Source organism: Ambystoma mexicanum, chromosome 4q (assembly GCF_040938575.1).
Source record: "Ambystoma mexicanum isolate Mex_15411 chromosome 4q, UKY_AmexF1_1, whole genome shotgun sequence".
NCBI lineage: Eukaryota > Metazoa > Chordata > Amphibia > Caudata > Ambystomatidae > Ambystoma > Ambystoma mexicanum.
The window spans coordinates 730,894,248-730,916,941 of NC_090928.1; positions in this window are offsets into that span (position 1 = coordinate 730,894,248).

The window sequence follows — 22,694 nt, forward strand, 5'->3', positions numbered from 1 at the left end:
TTTGCAGAGGGGATTTACTATACTCTTGTTCAGATCACATTTCGCTATTTGACCTTTGTCCACCCATGAAACAGATCTTCTTGATGCCCCATCTGAGTTAAATCTAAGCATCGTGTCTGGGCGAATTGCCTCTGCATCTTCCACCTTCGTCGATTTTAAGACACACTTCCTTTGTTCCAAGGCCAAGAAAGCTTGGCCAACTTTGGGAGGGGAATAGCACTCTTTGGACTCTGAGGACAAAACCATTTCAATGTGTTCTGGTGGACTCTTGATTTCCAGCTCTGGCCCATGTTGGCCACTTTATGTGGAGGACTGACACTGTTTGCTGCATAGCCCTCTTGAGTGTGGACCCTTCCTATAGTTTATAGGTACAACATATTTACTCGCTTTCCAACTAGCATCTAGTGGTTTGTTTCTGTCTGGACTACTATGTGCATCGTGTCCAATGTTTTCTCTGTCCGACTCTTCCATATTGACACCATCTGAGTAGGTGGACAAGTTCATTAGAGAATTTGCTGTACACTCATAGACTGTGTCACTGTCAGGGTTGTCGTCGCTCACCACACTAGATTCCATCCTTGTGGAGTCCAGAGAGACACTGCAGTTGGACCTTTGTCTTCTGAATACTGCTGGGTTTTCCGGCCTCAAGATGTTCTCTGGTAGGCCAGAGTTGCTAGTGCAAGTTAAGCCTTTTTGTTCAGTGTTAATCAGACTGTGTTTATCTCTCTTGGAGCAGTTGCCCGAAAGGGAGGCTCTAGGCCTTGAGTAAGTGCAGAACCCTTTTTGTTCACCACTAAGTTTTCTCTGAGGTTTTTGAGGTGACCCCCTTTGGTGCTTTTTAAACATATCAAATACTTTGAGTGGTAGAATTGGGACTCCACTCCCTGTTGCCTCTGATGGCCTTAGCAGCTCCAAAGATTGTTTGACCTTGAGGGGTTCCGTCAGAAGTGACTCTTTGGATGTTGATTTGTCTTCTGTTAGGTGGACCGTGCCCACTACAGGGGGTTCTACGATGGGAGGTGAAATACCAGGTGGGGGAGGTAAAGCTGTATCCTGTCTCCGTGAAGAGACTACCTGTGTTCCTGCCATGGTTAGGTTTGAACAGCTTAACCTGCCTGCTCGCCTTTTTTCCTTTTCTAAAATGATAGGGTCAAGTATGCTCTTCAAGATGTATGTAATATGATCCAAGTTTTTATCCAGATTGGCTTTTAATGCAGTAATGAAGCCTTCAACATAAATTAACTTTGAATGCAGCATTGCTATGACCGCTGTTTGATCTCGGAGCTGGTCCATCTGAGATTCGATCAGTTTCATAAAAGGGCCATTGCAATTGCAAAAGCCGAAAGCATTCTTGCGTCGATAGCAGGCTCCGTCTTTGCTCTTTCCTCCACCTGTGTGGCTGCCATGTCCATCAGGAGATCTGCATCAGAAGGTGGTAAAGACCTTTGTTAGCGTTTGCTGGGAAATGGTGCTTGTTGCTGACTTAAAACTGTAGGGAACCCATTAAAGGGGTTGCCCTGTTGCTGTTGTGGCCCCTTTTGGTGTGTAGTCCTGCTAGAGTGATTGTATGCTAAGGTGGTGCCCTCTGACACCCCCATAAGGGGAGCAGTGAGCAAGTGGGGGCCACGTTGATTGTTAGGGTCCCCAATTGAGCTTTCTTTTGTAACTTCCCTGGGTTTTTTTGGAAGCAAGCCATAGCTGAAGTTTTGCTGATTGAGTAAGGGCGTGATAACATGGGGTTTCCACTCCTGATCTACTTTATATTGGTATGGCTGCTGGTACCTAGGGAATAGGGTGGTACCAAAAGTGAATATGTCAGAGGAGGGAATGGTGTCTGCTCTCCCAACGATGTCCTCTTAACTTTCCTGGCCCAGCCCTCCCCTCTGTAGTTCGCCTAACTTCTTGGGCTGACGATCCCTTCAGTCTGTTGACGAGGTATGAGGAGAGACCATCCGAGGAGCTGGGACTGAAGCTGTGCTTCGCCCTCCCCCATTCAACACCTTGCACCGGCCCGAGGGCGATGGGTCCTCATACGGGGGGCTTTCCACAGGGAGAAGATCACCTGTGTCAGACGAGACCACCTCTGCATCCGAGACTGAGCACCTCAGGGTAAGATTTGAGGAAGGTGCGTCCGGTATACGTTGCAAGATATTTTTGTGGGATAACGTAGAGTAGGCGATCTTGATCGTAGGAAACAAATGGCAGGGGGTCTCCATTGTAAGTCCTTATGAGTGCCTAGGAATTGCTCCACCCACCTAGGAATTTCACCCCACGCCCCACCAAGATTCAAGTACTAGGGCAAGAGACCCACAAGCTACATGCCCCACAGCGGCCCACAGCCCTGCGCCCTGTGCCCAGAGCTCACACACCTCACTTTGACCCCCACCTCAGGTACCACTCCCAGATAAGGAAGGGGGTAGGGAGGGTAGAGGGAGGAGGAAGAGGGAAGGCTAATGCCTGATTCCCTCCCCCTAACTGTGGCTCAAGCTGTGGCTCAATACGTGGTACATGGTACTCAGAGCTAAATTACTCACACCCACTTCGCTGCCACGGCACTGGCATGGCACGGTCAATGGCACGGTTGCTGTCTCTGTCGACAGCACGTCGCACCCTTCGGCGGCAAGATTCTTTTTTTTGCTTCACCACTTCGTTGCCACCGCCGCCGCTTCAATTCTCCAGTGCTTGTTAGCAGAGTTCAAGGAAAGGACCCAAAGCTATGTTTCTGGCCGTCAAGCCGCACTGAGCCCACATGCTTTCTCGGGACAGCCGCTTGCGACAACCACGTTAGACCACAAGCAGGAGATTCACCTCCTGACTTTGCCCCTTTTTAGTTTGGGTGTTCTCTTCCAGAGCACCTTCTATCCATCTGGTGTGCTCCAGTAACTTTCCATATTCTGTTTTGAGATCATTTAGTTTCTGGAGGCCCAACTCACTTTCCTGTAACTCTGTTTTTAAATTGCTTACTTCCTGACATATGCCATCTTTCTCCTGATTTACGGTGCCCCTCTGTTCAGCCATGTCAACCCGTTGCTGCTTGATGGTATTTAATTTCTGACGCTCTTGCTCGAATTCCACTTGGGATTGGAGTTCTTTAATAATGAATTTGTTATTCTCCTCTTCCAACCTTTTGACCTGATCTTGCAGCATGGTTATTTGTCCTGAGCAGACCCTTTTATATGTTAATTGTTGAGTCAGCTTCTGTTGACTCTCTAGAGAGTCAGCCTTTTCCTGACACTCTACTTTTAATGCACCCAACTGGGCCTCTTGGTCTACATTATTCTGATGCTGGAGAGCCAAGTCCTCTTTTAATTTTTTATGTAATTTCCAGATTCTGCCTCAGAATCTTGGCTCTTTTGCAATTTTTGTTCCGCTAATTTTAGCTCAGTCTGAATTTGAGCTAAATGCAGATTCATTTTGCGTAAGAGTTCTATTTTCCTCATACTTTTCCCGCATCACTCCCATATGGAGATACATGTAGGTAGTGATTCTTGCAATTTTAATTTGCTCCTCTTTAATTTTTGGGGTCATGTATAACTCGCTCAAAGCGTGATGTAACAGGCCACCGCCCTGCCACGTATCCATGTTCATGGCGGTTGCATCATTTCTTCTAGCCAGACTTTTTCATCTTGCTCTGGCCATTCCCCTCTGACAAATAACTTGTGCAGAAGGTGCTCCCTGGCCATGTTGATCTCTACTGTGGTCATTTTGGAAATATTCTTTCTTTGTTAATTTATTTATGTAAGGGTAGCCTATATTCTGAAGCTTTCTGTCTATTTTGGGGTTGATTTAGTTTTAATTTCATACACAGGCCTGGTACTTAGGATGTTTGTTTTGGGGAGGTGCTTCTACACTGTAACCCAGTGTTCCAACCACACAAAGTATCACTACCTTTTAGGTTAGTCTGCTGTGTTAAACTGCCATGGGTGACAGCACAAACCCAAATCACGGCTAAGAGCCACCACTTTGTTAAGGATTTCAATTGGATGACACACCTTGGTTAAGATGTAGTGCACAATAGGAATGCTTATGGCACACAACCCATCTCACCCCCCCTTTTACAAATGCCCCGGTCACAATGTACCATGAACCAGGCCGGATTTTAAACCCTTTGCAATGACCTAAAAATTACACTCAGAAATTGCCAAATAAATAATTAATGTGCCGTTAACTCTATGAAGCAAATATGATTTCTCACAATAGCAGTAATTTATAAACCCTAGCAATCACAAGGCAATGTATCAACAAAGGCACACAGTTCCAAAGCAAGTTGAAAGTAAGAACATGATGCAGTCAAAATCACACGTGGAAAAGTTGCATTTACACTTTTTTTCAGTTTTAAATGTCAAAACGTTTTGTTTTAAAAATGGGTGAAATATACAAAATCGGAATGCGGTTTTGGGGCAGGGTGATAGATGCACATCACAGGGACAATATGAATGTGAAAGAGTGACTATAGCTGAAGAATTGGATGAGATTTCCAAGGTGAAAGGAGGTTCAGTTTTTGTAAAATGAAGCAATTAAGAAGAGAAAATTGGTTTGGAAAGAAAGGAAAAGTTTTACTTAAACTAGATTATTAAGACTAGATTGTTAAAGAAAGACACAGTACGATCCTAGCTTAATTTGCAACTTAACCCTTTCACCCCACGTTCAGATCTATGGTGGAATTAATTTAAATTATTCCAAATATTGCTTAGGAGTTACAAGATGAGTTCAATGAAAGAATGGCACTAACACTAGAAAAACAAGGGCTGGGTGCACAGAGAATTCTAACAGTTTTCGACAAGTGAACAGGGCATGGATAGGATTACTTAGAACAAAGACAAAGTATCAAGATGGGGTAGGCTATGGATGGCTATGGGAGGGGAAATACTCACAATCCGCTCTTGGATTTGGGATTAGGAACAGCCAACTGGACTCCAAGGCTCGGGTCACCAGATAGCAGACTCTCCTGGCAAAAGACAGCTTGGCAAATGTCTGGTCATGGCACAGTAACACCTCAGTGGGATGGAGCGGGTAAGCAGGGCAAGCAGGTGGCACTGGGGAATCCCACAGCGGGCTCGGCCACCTTTCCCCTTTCTCCCTGAAGTTAGTGGGATTTTGTTATGGGGTTTTAGTGGGATTTCTGGACCAAGGCCTAACTGGATAGAATCAGCTATGCTTTGGCCTTGCTGGGATAGGATCTGCTCTGCTTTGGCCTTGCAGTAGAGTCTGGAATCTTGCAAAGGTGGATCTGGAATGTCAGGATACACAGGCGCTTGAAATTCAGGAGAGAGTGTGTCCAGAGTTCTGTCAGCTACCCTTATTTATAAGGCATGGTGACATCATAGAATTATATGGTGGGCAGGCTTAGCTGGGCACGCCTCTAAACAACTGGATTGGTCAGGGGTGATTGTTACTGCCTTGCTGTCTGCTGGTTTGATTTATAAGGACATGACATCAGCTTTATGATGTGGGTTTACTATGTCCAGAACCACCCACAGTTAATTTTGCCACAACCCAGTTTTGACATAAATGGCACATTTTTACAGTTGTGGCATTTGAACAAATTACATAGGCAGATTACATATTTTATGCAGAGTATAGCAGTCCAATTCTCACGGTTGTAGGACTTTGTTTTGCCCATCTAATAGTCTCTTGTGATTTTTAGTGATAAATATTTGACCTAACATCATATAACTGTGTACATCTGTAGAGATTATCATAAGGCATGTAAGTATTGAATTTCACAGTCATGTACACTTTTCTCAACATGTCCAATTCTCTGCCATTTCTGTTCTCGATATGGCAGTGAAAGCTACTACGTCTTGTTTGAAATCACAAAAATTACATTTAAACTGTTAACTATTTACATTCCTGCGAAGTCGTTTTGCAAAAATAAAAGTCTTATAAATTTATTAATAAAATAGTCTTTTGAAACAAATGGTCTGCCTTTGTCCTCCAAATATGGTCATGTACTTCCAAGCTACTCTTGAGTTGGCTTTGAAACTCCCAGTAGAAGTTGCAGGAATGTGTGATTTCCTTTTTCACATGTCCGTGCACCCAGAACCCCTATTGTATGAGGCCTGGGCCCAGACAAAAGTCTGATGAGCCTAGGCTGTTGAGTGCTTTTGGTCCATTCAAAGTTTTTCAAGGTAGCAATTAGCATTCATGTGTCCTATAATGTATTGTGGCTTCTTCTTTCGGGGGTTAGGCCACTCCTTTGGTCAGCCAAGGTCCCTTGAGCCATGGCAGAAACCTGTTTGGGCTGATTTCCCAGTACAGCCAAAAACATGTATTTCTTTATTTTAGTTTATTTTGTTTTGAATCAGAAGCAAGCCTGTTGAATAAAACACCCCATATATGTTTCCCCACAAAACCCCTTTACATTGCTAGGCCAGGGCAGGTTTTTATTCAACATTGTACTTTTAAAACAGACATGTTTGTTTTGTTTGCAAAAGCCCATTTTGACACATGGTGAATGCTGCTGGGATTTCTCTTTTAAAAGGTTTGCTCTTCCATCTGACTTCTCAATATTGTTCTGCTGCCATAGTCAGTTTCTTTTATACAGCCATTTGTTTGAAATACAGATTCACTGAAATTGACATAGACCTCTTTGAAGCATTGATTTTTGACATCTTGTAGCCCAAAAGTCAAGCATTTTCCCGTGTAGCTGAAAGTAAAGCTTCTTTTGATTTCTCAGATTTGGCTGACACAGCCTGTCATTCAGCAATAATTCTCTTTTCTGAGTGAGCACAGTGTGAATATGGATGGGCATGGCAGTGTCTCACTGATGAAAGCAGTGTGATGAGGAACAGAGGAAAAGAGCATCAGAGCAGAAACCTTTTTCAATGTAGAATATTCCCTTTTCATTGGGAACTCTTTGCAAGCTGCAGAGGAGCGCCGCTTTTGAATTCACTTCTTTTGGTGCACCCAAGAACACACACTGGCACCTTTCTCCATGTGCTCCCTGTTCCAACTCACCCAATAGGTGTTTGGCTAGATGGTCCAGCCATCCTTTTGTGTCTGCAAAACGCAGTTTTGAGGCAAGGCAATGGTGCTCCATGGAGCCAGCACAGCCATTTTGCTTGTCCTGCTGAAGTGCAGCTTGGTTATGTGGTGTGAATTCTGATGAGTGGGTCAATGTAGCCCACAATTTGATATGATATGATATGGCATTTATAACGCACCTATACGCAAGTGTTTCAAGGCGCGAAAATGCCTGCCGGATAATGGAGCCATGCCGGGGAGTAGCACAGTATTACAATGTAATGCAGAGACATGTAACCCAGTATATTAGTGGAGATAATTTACTTCAGCATCCACCTTCCTCCTTTTTATATTAAATTGGATTGTGGAGAACGGCACTTTCATTTTTAAATCACATATTTTGGTATTGTCTTGTAATTGTTTCACAGATGCACACTCTCTGTTTCGTTATTTTCCCTGTCAGAGAGCAGGACACTTGCTTTGCTGCCTAACAGGTTTCTATTAAGAATTATGTTATATTGTTAGGTTGCTTTACCACGTGATTTAATGTTATAAATATAGCTTTATTGAACACAGCACACCTTTTTCTAGACCACTATTCAGCAGAATGTGTTGGTGCACATCTAAAGATGGGGTGGGATGAGATATAGGCCACTGATTTCATTATACAATTAGAATCGTTAACATGTGTTCAAATTCCAGATAATTCACTTGACCGAAGAGCGTGATCTTGGTCAAATCACTTTACAGCAATCTGTCTTATTTCATTTAGTTTAAAAAATTGAAGTCACATGGGAGTGATTTAAAGAAAATGTGAATTACAAAAAAAATATTCATGTATATTAAAAGAACATTCCTGTATAATTTAATATTAGTGTTTCTTTACATGTATAACCTTGACCATATCCAGAGAGCATATGACAGGCTGAATTGCCTCCTATCTCACTCATGGAATATCACTAGTCATAGTTCTCTTTATACATAGATAGCTGAATTAAATATTACTACAATGTCTGGTCAGTGGAAGGGATTTGGAGAGGCCCCATTCCGGATTCTGTCTAAGAACATGAAAGAATGTGATTATGGCTAATGGTGTTAGAATGTCTCTACACATGACCTGTTCATATTCACAGTCTGTACTAACAACAGGGTAAGTTCCAAGACGAACTAGGAGGTCAGATGCCTTCCCTAACTGTTAAAGAGAACAGTCCGGTAACACAACATAAACGGTTCTTTAGGAGAAAAGAAATCAATGTGCGCTCATTCATCACAAACTTAGCAAACAGCAATTGGGAAACAATGTGCTAGCTGTCCCGAGAGGAAGAACACCTGGTCTGACAGGGGTTCCTGGCACTAGTTAGAGAGTGGTGCACAACCAACCTAACAGGGATAGCCAAAGAAAACTGTCCCTCGACGCTACCAATTGTGTATATGATTAAAAAATTGGTTGAATGTCAAAAAGAGTGCACATCCAATCGGCTATTTATCATCGACATGACTGGTTATTAGATTCTGTTGAAACAGCTCGTTAGCTGGAACAACAACTTATTATAACCTGGGGATTTTTTGTTCACAATTTATTCACCCTTAGGCATTAGGTTTGCCAAATATGATTGGTGTGTGTTCAACAAATAGATATGTAAAATAAGCCCATTCACATGGGACACTTTAAAAGGCTCACTAAACGTGAGTTTTAACTATAAATTAGATTTCTTGTATCCCTTGATGGTCTTGAGGATATCAAGGAGGTCAGGAGAGTCCTCATGACCCAGGGGGTCGACCGGTTTCAATGGCATGTGTTATTAAGACATCATCTTCGGGACCATGTTTGTAATCGGTAGTAATTCTGGTTCCAGTGTGCCTCGACATGAGCCACTTATGGGCGAGCACCTCCATCCCCTACACGGAGACAAAACACATATGAGAGGCTGGAAGTTAGTAAGTCCATGGCTAGATCTCAACAAGATTTAGCAGCTAGTGAAAAACACATTGTTAAGCAAATATAGGATTTACTCTCTATCTATACTGGCATAAGTGTGCCAAGCCACCTAACTACGTGGCAGTGCACTTACTCTATTCACAGTATGCCACTTTAAAATTCACTAGCCTACAAATCTGTGTGGGTCACTCGTAGAGGGAAAGAAGCATGCCAAATTGCCCTTCTAACCACCCTTCCCTTCTTTGTGTTTTGCACTGCAGGGTGATGCCAGTGCTGATTACCAGCCAGAAATAGAAAAAATACTACTTCTAGTGCGGGAGGGCCCCCTTGCTTGAAATAGAAAAAAAGTCACAGATAGAAAAGGATTTTTTCTATTTCTTGCATGCTAGAGCACTGGAAAAAGGGAAGAAAAATAATTATATTTCTTGCACGGAAACGCAATATGCTGCAAATTCTAGCACAAGCAGATGTGTGTGTAAGAAATAAAACATGCGTTATTGTTTTATCTGTGCAAGAGCAATTGCTCGTGTTATGGATTGAACAGGTATTTTTTCTATGTCTAGCTTGCGTAGGTTCTCGAGTTAGAAATAAAAGAAAAACACGGTCCTGCGTTCGACTGCGAGGTCCTTGTATCCTCTGTAACCTTTAGGTTTTTAGCCAGAAATCCCTGAAAAGTTTGGAAAGTTCCAGGCACCTCAAACCATCTGAAATTCGAGTTGTTTGACTTTACCTCAAACTGGTTCAAGCATGAATGTAACATAATGTAACATAATGGACGCTATAAAGACACAGCAATCACAATAGGAGATCGTGTTCATTTAGTTTAATGAGTACATGGATACTTTTTGAGTTCGGTGCGATGCATTGCTTTGTGGGAAATCTCACAATAGCCCTGTCCCCACTATCCCCCCCTCCCAATATTACTGCTCATGCTACACCCCTAGTGGCAAGTACTATTTCTATAGTATTCACGTTCTGCTAATGCAAGATAACCAAGCTTGCGCCTTAAGAAGTAGCGCCATGAAAATGTCACCATTAATCGAGTAAACATAAATGAAAGGCGGTGAACTTCCTGCCCACCAGCAAAGGTGGTGAGGATTATGTGGTAATTGCTGTGCGAATCAAGCGCATTATCTCGCGGGGGTTCGCTGGCTGCTGGAGACCGTTGCCTTTGTGGCTGAAGCCGCAGTCAGTCTCCTAAGTCTGAAAGTGGGTTCTTATCAAGTGGGCAAAGTTTCCATACACAGTGTATTTTGCCTGGCAAAGCAAATGCTACTGACAGCCACCAGAATCTGATCTGGGCACGCAGTCTGCTCTTTTGCGGCTCAGACATTAGCCTGGAGTGGTTGCCAGGCAGGCGTTTTTAATGTGTATGCGGTCTTCGGAATATAAACGATGGAGTTTAGTTCTGTGCCACTGTATTTAGCCCTTTGCCTCTGATAAACGGTGCATGTTTATTTGATAAATTCCGCCCACCATTGGCAACCTGAGCCTGCCGCTAACCTTTGAAAGCGGCACCCTCATCATACAGTTAATTGAATTGCTTTTCCCCCTTTTGTAATACACCAGTCGGGAAATCTTGCCGAATTCTTTTTCGAATTTGGTGAGAAGAGGCAAACGTGTTGACATTGTCTCGTGATTTAAAATGCAGTGTATTTGATAACTGTATATTCATACATTTTGGGCCTGGTTCATGGAAATTTTTGCACGATGCAAAGCGACTTTGCACTGCCGACACACACCCTGGCGCATGGAACTGTGCAAAGTGTATTTTTGCAGTACAAAGTCAGTGCAAAGTTATTTTGTATTGCAAAAATGACTGCGTACTTACTTTGCACTGCAAAAATACACTTTGGACAGTTCCACGAATCAGGGTTTGTGTCAGCAGTGCAAAGTCACTTTGAACGATGCAAAAAAATTCCCGGGCCCTGTGTGTTTAAAGTTCGATATACTTACCAACATATAGCCGCACATTTTCAGAACAATCTTCATTCACTTGGGAGTATTCAATGAAACAGAGAAAATCATTGCATTCTGCAGTTGCGCAAATTCATCAAAATTGCCTGCAGAAATGCCTTGGTGCAGGAACTCACCCCACCTGCAGAAGAAATAGCATTTTCAGAGCGTACCGTTGTAGGAGGAGGGGCCCATCCCTGCAGCCTTCTCCCTTGTGAAGGCCTTTCCTGCAGCAGTCCAAGCACAGGGGTCATTGCAATGTAGTCAAGGGTCTGTTTTAGATTCATACCCCCTGTATACCTGACAGAAATGCTCAAGCAAACCATAAACTCCTAGTAATGATAATGATGTGTTTTATATATATATAGCGCTAGCACCTTACGTAGAACATTTATACATACAACATCACCCAACCAATGTTGGTACTCATTTTTTTTTTTACCTCGGAAAGACAGAAAGGCTGAGCTGGTCTTGCTGGGATTCGAACCGACGATCTGCAGATCACAGTACTGAGTGCTCAACTGGCTGAGCTATCTTACCAGCTAGAATAACAAGACCTAAGCGTGCAAGACTCATTCCACCATCCCTTTCCAATGGTCAATATAGGCAGTGTGACTGCACTAATTGTAAAAGTTAATTAATAGAAAACTCTTCAAAATATAGTCAAACAAGAGCAAATGTTGATCTTGACCTCATCCATCTACACAACAGACTGAGATTTTTGTGATGCACTAAGGGTCACAATTTCGTTGTTAGTTTTTCATCTTCTCCGTTATGTCATAATGGATTCATCATATGTCATGGGACCCATATGCTTTAGAATTCTTATGGAAAAATGTTGAGGTGTTGGCTGAGATTAACAAAATAAAACCGCAACGGTGCCAAAAGTGGAAATGTACCGGAAAGGGGTGTGTTTTCGATTCTGCAACCTTTATTCAACATTAGGTCATCAGGTATGCATACAATAATAGCAATGGATAACAGACCAAAGCATACATTTACACACTGATCAGCGAGCACAAGATAATACAAAACAAGTATGACCATGAATTCACTAAACACTTATTATTGATTCCAAGATTATCAATTCATATGTATTCATATTCAGTGAAAAAAACCTTGTTAAAGGGACGTTATGGTTAAGTTGCGCTACTAAAAACATGAAATTCGGTAAAAAACACTTTGTTAAAGGGACGTTATGGTTGCAAGTAAAACTGAAAAACCCCTGAAATTCGCAAGTTATGGTAAGCTAGGCAACCATAACTCGTGCCACCATCACCGTGCACTGCTAAGACTAACACCCAGGACATCAAAGAGGACATCACAAATGTCATGGATGACATCACTGATTACATCACATCTGCATTTACCTTTCATGAAAAGTCTGTACAAGGGATTCTTATAGTAATGTTGATCAAAAAGTGTGAAGGATTATTAGAATAAATATCATGAGGTACGTAGTGCATTAAGTAATGCATTGATACGAATACCATTCTATTATCAGGTTCTTTCCAGTATACTAAGCTACTCAGGTAGACACATAGGCATTGTGTGCAACATACATGATGGATGTGCAATATTATTAATCTTACCATGTTGAATAGTAAAATGATAAATGCTTTCTTATTACAGATTTGCCTACTGTGCAACATTTAATAACTAGCTAATAAAACCCACTTACTACATAATTGCATTATTCGAAACAAAACACAAATAGACAACACATACAAATATGAGGAAATACAGGGAAAATGAAGTAAACAACAGTATTACCAGCCAATCTTCATACCCTAACTGATTATCTTTAGACACAGAAATTTTTGTTCTGCTTCAAAGCTACTTCGCTATGTATAACTATCATATAATGTGACTGGATCCTAAGGAAAGTAGTGTGCATACAACATATACACATATGAGCATATGAAAGAAATAAAGTAATTAAAAAAAAACAGAACTATAAAAAAGTGTTGATAACCTTACTGATTATATCTATACATGGAAAGCATTGCTGTTTTCCAAATCTGTGTTTTCCCCTATGTATATGTTTCATATGCTGGGAGTGAACCCCAAGTGAATTACTGTAAAAACATATTTGAAGTATCATTCTACAAATATAATATCTTTTGAATTTTTAGTTCCTGATTGTTACTGGCCTAGATATGTCAATAAAGGAAAAAAGAGGGAGACTGGCATGTGATGTCATCAGTGACATTTGGGATGTGTCATGGGAAGTTCATTGTGGGCTGGATGTAATACCTGGTTTTGCAAATGGAAAGTCACACCCACACAATGGGTCCATGTGATTGAGAAAACACACATCGTGATATGCATGAAACCAAAGAGAGAATTCCAGGCATTGAAGTAGGAAATAAAAAAGTATTGAACACAAAAGCCAGGGAATTAAATGAAACACAAAAAAATGGCAATAAATAATGAAAAGCTGCATGTCCAAAATATAAACCAAAAATGCATGAAAGCAAAAACCAAATCAATCCAAAAGCACGTATCCAAAGTGTCAGTCTGGCAAAACAAATCCAAACTGCAAAAACAAGGAAAAACCATTGATCACTGGAAAAAAAATAAATAAGAAGCCAAATCCATTGCCAAACTATTTACAAAGTACGAATCCAGGGTCCATGTGCCCAATCTTTTAAATGAAACCTATAAAAAAACCTAATGAAGAACTATATACAAAAACGTGGGGCATTGTCCAAGCGTCCCAAAATAAATAAAAACAGAAAGGAAACCTAACACTAACTAACTATATACAATGACGGCGGGCAAGTCCTACGGCTCACTCTGTGATGTCCCGGGCCAGGGCATCATCGAACTCCATTTGATGTCCCGGAGGCGAGCCTCTGCCCTGGCCCTGATGTCTTGCAGGGATGCAGTCATGGCCTGTTCCAACTCCCTGCGAGTTGCCTCGAGGCACTCAGCCCGCCTCAAAGCCCGGCGCATGGAGAACTCCTCCCTGACCATGGTGAGCCACGCCTCTTCTGCCCGCTGCCGCTCCGCATCTATCCGCTGGCCCAACCGCTGCCACACGGAAGACACTCCCATTCCAGGGTCCTCCTGCCCTCCGGCCGATGTCTGCCCTTCTGATGTTGATGGCCCCGAGCCATCTTCGCTCCCACCTTGAGCCTACTGCTGCTGTCCATGTGCCCTGCCCGATTCATGCCGGCACATCCGCCATCTGCTGGTCTCCAGTTGGTGGGGTGTCCACCCCTGCTGGACCTCCGACTCCCGACTGTGGCAGGGATGGGAGCTCCACCAAGCTGGCTGCGTTGGTCGGGCCAGGTCCACAGGGGGGCCTGGTGGAATCTGGGCCGGAAGACAGCAGGGAGAATGACTGGCGCATAGTCTCCACAGAGGAGGAGAGGGCCGCCAGAGTGCTCGACACATGTAGGAACCCTCCGACCAGGGCCCCTCCCAACTGTGCCATGTTGCCATGCAGCTCTTCGTGATGGCGTTCGTGGCCCCCCCAGGAAGCACGCACGTCATCACGAATGACACGCGTGCGCAATGCGACACCAATCAACAACCAGCAAGAACTCAGGATTTAAGGAACACAAAAGAGCAATCCAGCACTGTGGAGTAGTGTCTCTACTGGAAGTCCAAAAACAGGACGAGGAGCAGCTTTTGGGTGTGGCCTTTTATACGGGTGCAGGTGCGTGCTTCGCGGATAACCACGCTGTCCGCAGACAGATCTAACAGCAAGAAAGGGCTCAAAAAGTTCCAAAAAGAATGTAGATCGAGAGGGACTGTAAAATACCTTGGATTGCTCAAAAAGCACTTTTTAAATGTTCGGGGGCCAGACAGTGTCCGCAAATAAGGACACACGCTCAGCGTGGGTGTGGTCACATGATGACATCGTGGACACGTTTGCGAATGGGACGACTGTCCGCAGGACACCAAATGCGCGGGGACGGTTGTGCACATGCGCGTGTATGTTCTACGGACAGTGTTCGGGTCCCCAAACTAATTAAAAGTGCGACACACGTGCGGTGGACAATTACGGACAGACGCAATGTTCGTAGGACCCAAGGGTGTGGTGCGCATGCGTACTGGTGTTTTATGGACAGTGTTGAGGTCCCCGAACAAAATAAAGTGTGCCAGATGACATGGGCCTCCCCCCTACCTGCGGACGGGCCTGGGACGGGGCATCCCTGCTGGTGCAGTCACAGGGTCTGGGACAATGACATGCACTTGCACCAGTGGTACTACCCCCACCAGGCCCCATGTGCGGCTCAGTAGCGGCCTCCTCCTCCTCTGTGTAGACCACCAACCTGGATGGCTCTGCACCGTCTTCCGCCATTGCAAGCCCCTGTGGGGGCTCACCCGGCCCTTCCGCTGCAGCCGTAGTGGCAGACCTGGCACCAGTCCCCTCGATCCCGGATGATGGCAATTCCTGGGAGGGTGGCTGGGCCTTGCATTGCTGCCCGGTGGAGGGTTCCCCGCCGCTTTGCTCCACAGCGCCATCTCCGCCCCTTTCTTCACTCGACGCTGCGTAGAGGGAGACATACAACACAAGCATCAGGGTACTGTACAATAGTCCCCTAGACAGGAAGCAATAGAACATGAGTGGCACTGTCAAAGGTCACTTCCATCCTTCCCTCCACAACCCAGGGGTCAATGCAGGCAACACACATGGAGAAACAGGCAAGTTGCATGCAATCAACATCAGCATCCATGTACAAGGGCCTCTATTGACATAAATGTTGGCTTCAAACTCACATGCATCATGGCTCATACTGATCCCGTGCACACACATCACCGGAGGGTCATGCGTCAGGGCTCGTACACCACAGACACAGTGGACATAAGGATGACTAGACTGCATAAGTGAATCAACACATCGTCACAGACTTTTGTCATGCATCCATGGCGTTTCAAAGTCACACAAACGCTACTCAGACACACAGACATGTACACAATACATGTCCATGACAGCAGCACCCATCTCTTACACCCCATCCATGTCCAAGAACAGAGACAGGCATGCATTCATGTGTGCATTCTGCATGCTGCTCCCCATGTTGCATTGGAAGACATCCACCATCCATGTGGTTCACGCATGACTGGTCTCACATGCAGCACCATGATGTCCCTGCACACACACATCCATACATGGCCTATGTCACACATACAGGCAATTAGCTGACTACCAGCAGACTGCAAAATGCCCTGTTTCACACAGCAATGCATGGCCACTTACCGCTCAACTCCAGACGGGTCTGCCTCTGAAGGATCTGGACGTGGAGTGCTGGGCTTATGCGTTCCAGGACCCTTATCTGGATGTTGGTCAGGCTGATGCTCTCTTCACACCATTGCGCGCCAACACCTCTTGAAGGCAGAGGATGCAGAGGGGTGCCGGGCCTTGTTGAGGTCCTGGACCTGAAGTCCTCCAAGCGCTTCCAGATGTGTTTGATGTCGCGGGTTGCCACCCCCTCCGCGTTGATGGCAACCACTACGTCCTCCCAGATCCTCTCCCATCCTTCCTTGTTGGCGCACAATGGTGTGAAGAGAGCATCATAATGGCCCAGAACTTGCTCCATCAGGATACCAACTTCCTTATCGGTGAAGCTGGTAGCCCTCTGCCTCTCTGGCTGGGGGTCGCCAGTGGTCTCGGATAGTGTTTGCCCCGACATGGCGACCCCCGAGGCAGGTGTGGGTTGGCAACTGGGTCCTGGGGCTGGGCTGTGGAGCGATGGTATCCCAGTCGGGAGTCTTCTGTTCCAGCAGGGGTGGACACAGCAACTGGACCCCTGAAGATGGATGACGTGCAGGCACCAAATAGCAGGGCACGTGGGCAGCAGGCAGGCAGGCAGCAGCAAATGGCAGGTGGGAGCGTGCCCGGGACTCTGGGGGGCAGGAAAATTGCCTTTTGGGCAGGAGCGTGGTCTTCCGTGTGTTGTCGCGTGGCCAGCTTGATACGGAGTGTTTAGGCATGTGAAAAAAGTGCACATCAGCGTGTAATTCGAGGAAAGGCCCTAAGTGCGTAAGCACGTCTGTGACGTTACGCGCACGCGTGTAATCCGAGGGTACGTAAGTGACGTGATGCGCGCGGGCATTTCACTCGTGACGGGTGCATAGTGATTCAGCATGTGAAAAAAATAAACACATCCGCGTGTAAACTGAGGAAAGGCCCTAAGCGCGTACGCGCTTCTGTTATGTAACACGCGTGGGTGTTTCCCTCAGCACGGGTTAAAGGTGAGCGGGGCCAGCAGTTCGCTGTACGTGCCTTTCGTGGAACCGACGTGTGTTGCTACTTCATGTTGTTTCACGCGCCATCACAACTTCACAGCGGATCAAGGACGTATCTTTTCTTTTGGCGGGGGTATTGGCTACGCATGTTTTTCATTATCACGCTAGTCTGACGGTGAGTCGCGCATGCTATTTTCCCACTGCGGGTGCCCCTGTGTATCGCGTACCCGTTTTCAAGGTCATAGTAGCCTGCGTGTCCCACGCGTACGTGTTTTTTGTGTCCCTGGGTGCCACCGCGTACTGTGGGAGGTTAATTCCACATACGTGGGTTACTGGGGTTGCGTGCATGTTTTTACTGCAGTTTTGGGGCGCCTGAACGTTGCGTGACCCGTTACTTCATCACCAAGGTCACATACAGCCTTGCAGATGCAGGGGTGCTTTTAACATCTTGTATCCCACCCCCTTCACCCCAATTGCCCAGGACAATTGTCGTGTACACCTCCCATTGGCACTTCTCCATCTGTGGCATGGTTGAGAGGCCACCAAAGGTGAGGGGCGCCTCAGCTGGGCCTACTCCTCATGGTGGGCATGGTCAAGGACGTGGCCGGGGTTACCAGGGAGTAGGTGGAGTCCAGGGTGGCTGCAGAGGGGGAAGAGGGAGGGGTGCGCCACTTCGGCACAATGTTGTGCCATGTGTTGGTGCAGTCATGCCACCACCCCCTGTGGTTCCGGGAGATGCAGCTTCTGCATCTGGCACTGGCGCCCATGTGACCCGGCAGTATGTTTCATCGACTGCCACGGGCCCAAGGCTCAGGGTCTGCCCGTGCAGCTTGCGTTGGCACTTGAAGAGTCCATGGAAGATTTCCAGCAGGTCAGGTGGAACACCATAGGTGCACGCAGGGCTGCCGTGACCGAGACACGTGTCCCTGGGGCAGTAATGTCATCTGCTGCCCCGACCAGCTGGGTGTTGGCAAGTGCAGGGGCAGATGCAGCCAACAACACCCCGGTTGTGAGTCTACCAACCGGGACCACAACCGTGACATGCTAGTGGGGCCTAATTGTCAAACTACGGCTTCCCATCGTGATACCCACTGGAAGCAAGTTGCGGAACATGTGAGTGCATTCGGCCATGAGGTGCGCACGGCGCAAGACTGTAAAAAGCGTTGGAATGACCTCAACGCAGCGCTAAGGCAAAGCGTGCCTCAAATTACAACATGACTCTGGTGACTGGCAGTGGCCCGGCACCTGAGGAGGAAGACCTCACTCCGCACGAGTCACTCATTGTGGAGTTCATACCACCTAAATTGGTCGAAGGAGTGGGAGAGATGCAGGACTTTGATGCCCAGTCCCGTGAGTGTTGATGCGTGTTTGTCGAGGCCATGTGTGTTTTACTGGTGTGATGTGTTGTGCATGACTGCCACTATATGTCAAGTGTACACGGTTCAGATGTGCAAGTAATGCAATGCTTCACTGATACATGGCTGCTCTGCAGGATGGTGGACATGTGGAGCAGACGGGGACTGTCCTCATCACCACACCACACTTGCACCCTACTCACATGCTGTCACCTTGATGCCCCTGCGGTCCATGTACCAGCTCACTGGCCCTTCTGCATGTAGCCCGGGGTGTCCTTCCTCTCTGCACTGGGACTATGTCATAGCATGACTGACGTGCATGTGTCCTCTGCCTGCATGCGGGTACTCCATGTAGGCACGCTCCCTTGCCCCTCCACCCCCCCCGCACTCCAATTTCACCTTTGCACTGTGCAGATGGCAGATGCTCTGCAGGGACATGAGTGCCCATTCATGCTCCATGTGCATTCCATGCATGCCCCTATGTGTCCTTGAGTGGATGATCATTGTAGTACATGTCCATGGTGACCTACATTTCATGGCATTTCATCAGCCTTCCCATGCCCACTGTGGCTCAGACCTGCGTGCCACACATGTTTAGGGTGTGGCAGTCTGTGTGGCTCACAGGCCTCACCCTGTTTCTGGCCCGCTGACTCTGTCCAACTGGTGTAGTGTCTTCTGCACACATGGATGTCTACTGAGGGTTCATCATGTGTCCTGCTTACTGTCCCATCATCATCTGCTGTGTTGTCAGTTGACTCAGCTGATGCAATTGATGCTAGTCAACACTGTCTGTCAATACACAGGTCTCTGGTCATCCTTTTGATACCATTCAAGGCATCCCTGCATTTCCACTTAGGGGGATGGGTGGTGTGCTTGTAGCCATGCAACCCATTGCATGCACATTGCACGTGATGCCTGAACTTGACCTTGCACTGCCTTCACATTTTCTGATACACCTCATGAAGTACTTGTACATGTAGATAGTGAGTAACGCACACATGTTCTGCACTGCATCTACCCACTTCTGAGCCAAATAACACCCTTCTACATGCCTAATCAATGAAGCAATGTCAAGTTGACCTGGCATGCATGGAAGGTTCTCTTTTGTGTGTGATATGTCTGCTTCATGTGTTGGCTGTCTGTGTGATGTCTATGTGTGTGTGTGTTGTGTGCTTCTAACATGTGTAGTCATCTTTTTTTCTCTCTACTTTTCAGATGATGATGCAATGGAGCCAAAGGATGGTGTTGTCATGCCAGGCACAGGGTTGTTATCACTACAGCAACCCGGCACAAGTGGGGGTCGTGGGGTGGTAGACCATGAGCACAAACATGTGCTACAGACCATCTTGTCTTTGGCTGGCAATGAGTCCAGCCCAGATGACCACTCTGACGTCCATGTTGAGTTGGATGTGCATCAGGTCCATATGTCAGGGGTGAGTGATTCTGATGTGGACACTCCTCTGTACGCGACACCTGCACTGAGGGGTCAGACAGTGGTGAGACCTCCGCCTGTGGTGGATCGGGATGCAGGGTCACCCTCCACACCAGTCGCTGATGGGCTTGGGCCATCACGTCGATGGGGGCATGTAGTCGTGCAGCCGTGGGCGGTGCCAACCCAACGAGGACGGCCGGTCCTTGGGTCCCGCAGGTGTCAAGCCCAGCAACGCGGTGGCCACGCACCACCGAGGTATACTGAGTGGGAGCAAGACATGACTGCCAATTCAGAATGCCAGGGGGCAGCAATGGAAAACATCGCTGTGAACATGGAGCGTGTGGCCCAATCCGTGCTTCCCCCTGCTAGGCAGGTGCTTCTCTAGCAACTGGCGGCACAGCCCACGGCCCGCTTGCTCAGGCTGGGCATGGCGCCCTCAGACAGGGCACGCCAGGCTGAAATGTTGTCTTTGCATCAAGCAATTGCTGCTCATGCAGAGGTACACATGGAGGCCCTGAGGGCTGAGTATGAGTCCCTCAGATCCACTCTGGGTGTCCTCTTAATGTCCCAGAGGGTGCGGTCAGAGGAGAGGTTTGAGAAGCTTGAGCGTACCATCTCGGCTGAGCTATGTGCTTGCCGGGAGGTGCATCAGTTGTCCAGCCAGGCCTTGCAGGAAGAACTCTGTGTTACACGTGTTACCTTGCAAGAGGAAGCACGCGTATCACGGGCGGTCCTGCATGCAGACCTACGTGCCATCGCTGCACAGAACCAGGCTCACCCTGTCTGGGAGACTTGCTGCCGACGAGGGGCAAGCTGCGGCTAGGCATGGTCAGGATCCTGTGCCACATCCTCCTTTTCAGGATGAGCCAGACTCGGACGACGAGGTATCTCTCACACAGGTCGGGCTGTGCAGGCGTTGAGCCCATGGAGGTTTTTTTTTCCTCAACATAATCGCATGTGGGTGTTGAGCTGCACCCTGTACCTCCCCCCTCCTGGGTGCCCCCCCCGGGTCGTATGTGGCCATTTTTGATTTTTCATTTTAGTTTAGTTAGTTAACATTCAATTTGATAGTTAGTTTAATTAGGTAATGTAGGTTTTTTATAGTTAGTGTAATTAGTTAATATAGTTTAAAATTGCTTGTCTATTGTGCCTTCATGTGGCGGTGTGGTGCTTTGTGGCTTTTGAAAGCATCCACTGTCTGTTCCAGCTGGGCCCTTCAAGCTTGTCTTGTGTATGTGTTTGCAGCTTGGGGTCCTGACTCACATAGGCCACTCCTGCTTCCCTTATCCATGGGCTCGCAAGGATGGTTCGGTGTTACAGTCTATTTCACAAGGGCTTTGGATTGTCATATCTGTGGCCTGTCTGCTGCTGTACTACTTGTGTTAACTCCCCTAGTGGGGATTGTAGGGGTTTTATCGATGGCATTTCATCATTAGAAATGGGTGGTTTCATGAATCAGGTGTCCATTAATTGCTATACATTGTGTTGTATGTTTATTTTCTTTACTGTACATGTGCTTGATGTACTTCATGCTGTAGAGAGTGTCCGCCACCCTTTGCCTGTCAAAGTCACACTGATGGTGGGATGAAATCTGATGTACGTCTCTGACATGGTCCAGTCACAACCAGCATGAAGAGACAGACACAGGGGACTTTCCAGCATTAATTCTGTGTTTTGTGCCCTTTCTGCAGGAGAATGAGCCTCCAGACCACCTTTGCCGGCAGACATGGACCAGTGTACGTCTGGCAGCTGGCCACGTTCGGTGGTGCAGACATGAGCATGTGTGCGCAAGCAGTGCCACAGGGCTTGTGCTCATACATCCAACAGATTCAGACGTGTTTCCTGGAACTCCAGGCAAGGTGAGCAGCACAAGGGGCACACACCACAGCCAACCTTCCACCAGGCCTGTTGCACATGCATGCTAAGTAGCGCCACTGACGTTGAGCGCGGACAGTTATTGGTGTTGAAGCGCACAGTACAGCTAAGATGAGTTGGTGGACACATGGCAAGTTGCTTTCCAAGTTGTCAGGGGCACATTCAGGGGCTGTCACACATATCCTCCAGTCCACCATGCTCCATAGAAGCAGATGTATAAGCCCAGTAGCATTCAAAGCCAGAAAAAAAGAGCTGCACACAGGGACACCCAGCGAGGGACAGACTTGTGTGCATTGCATATCATTTGCATGTTCAAATTGACACATGCACACCTCTTTTATTTGGGGGATGCCAGAATACTACTTGTACTGAAGTCGTACCTCGCTATATGCGTGTAGCTGCTTACCCAGGGACCATTGCATGATGTGTGAATGTTGACACATTGGTCTTCCATTTGCCACGCGCCCACGTGCGCCTGACTTACTGCATTGACAGTGTATGAACCATCATGGGGGAAATCTTACGTATGGGTACGAAGCAGCAGACAAGAGTGTTTGTTTGTGAAGGAGTTACTTGCTTTGGGGCATGTATGATGTTGTGTGTGTGTTATAGACACACACAGATTAGTAACTCTTACTATCTTTGCAGCATTGAATTGCTCCTGTCACCGGACCTGAGAGTGCGCAGGCAGGAGGCCAGCACTCACCCCAGAGATAAGTCGCTCTTTGACTTCCATTTGAGTCATTTGGTACAATGTGCATGATGTACATGGTTTCTCTGATTGAGTATGTGTTATTGTGAATAGTAGATTTTTGTCTTTTCCCTACATTCCCTTGACAAACCGACTCCCCTCTCCTGCCCCTCTTTCCGTTTATCCTGAATACCAATGCCTGTCCAGACAACATCTCACTGACCCTCCTTCCCCACCGTGGTCCCAGAGGTCTCTGTAAGTTTGACCTTGCAGGCG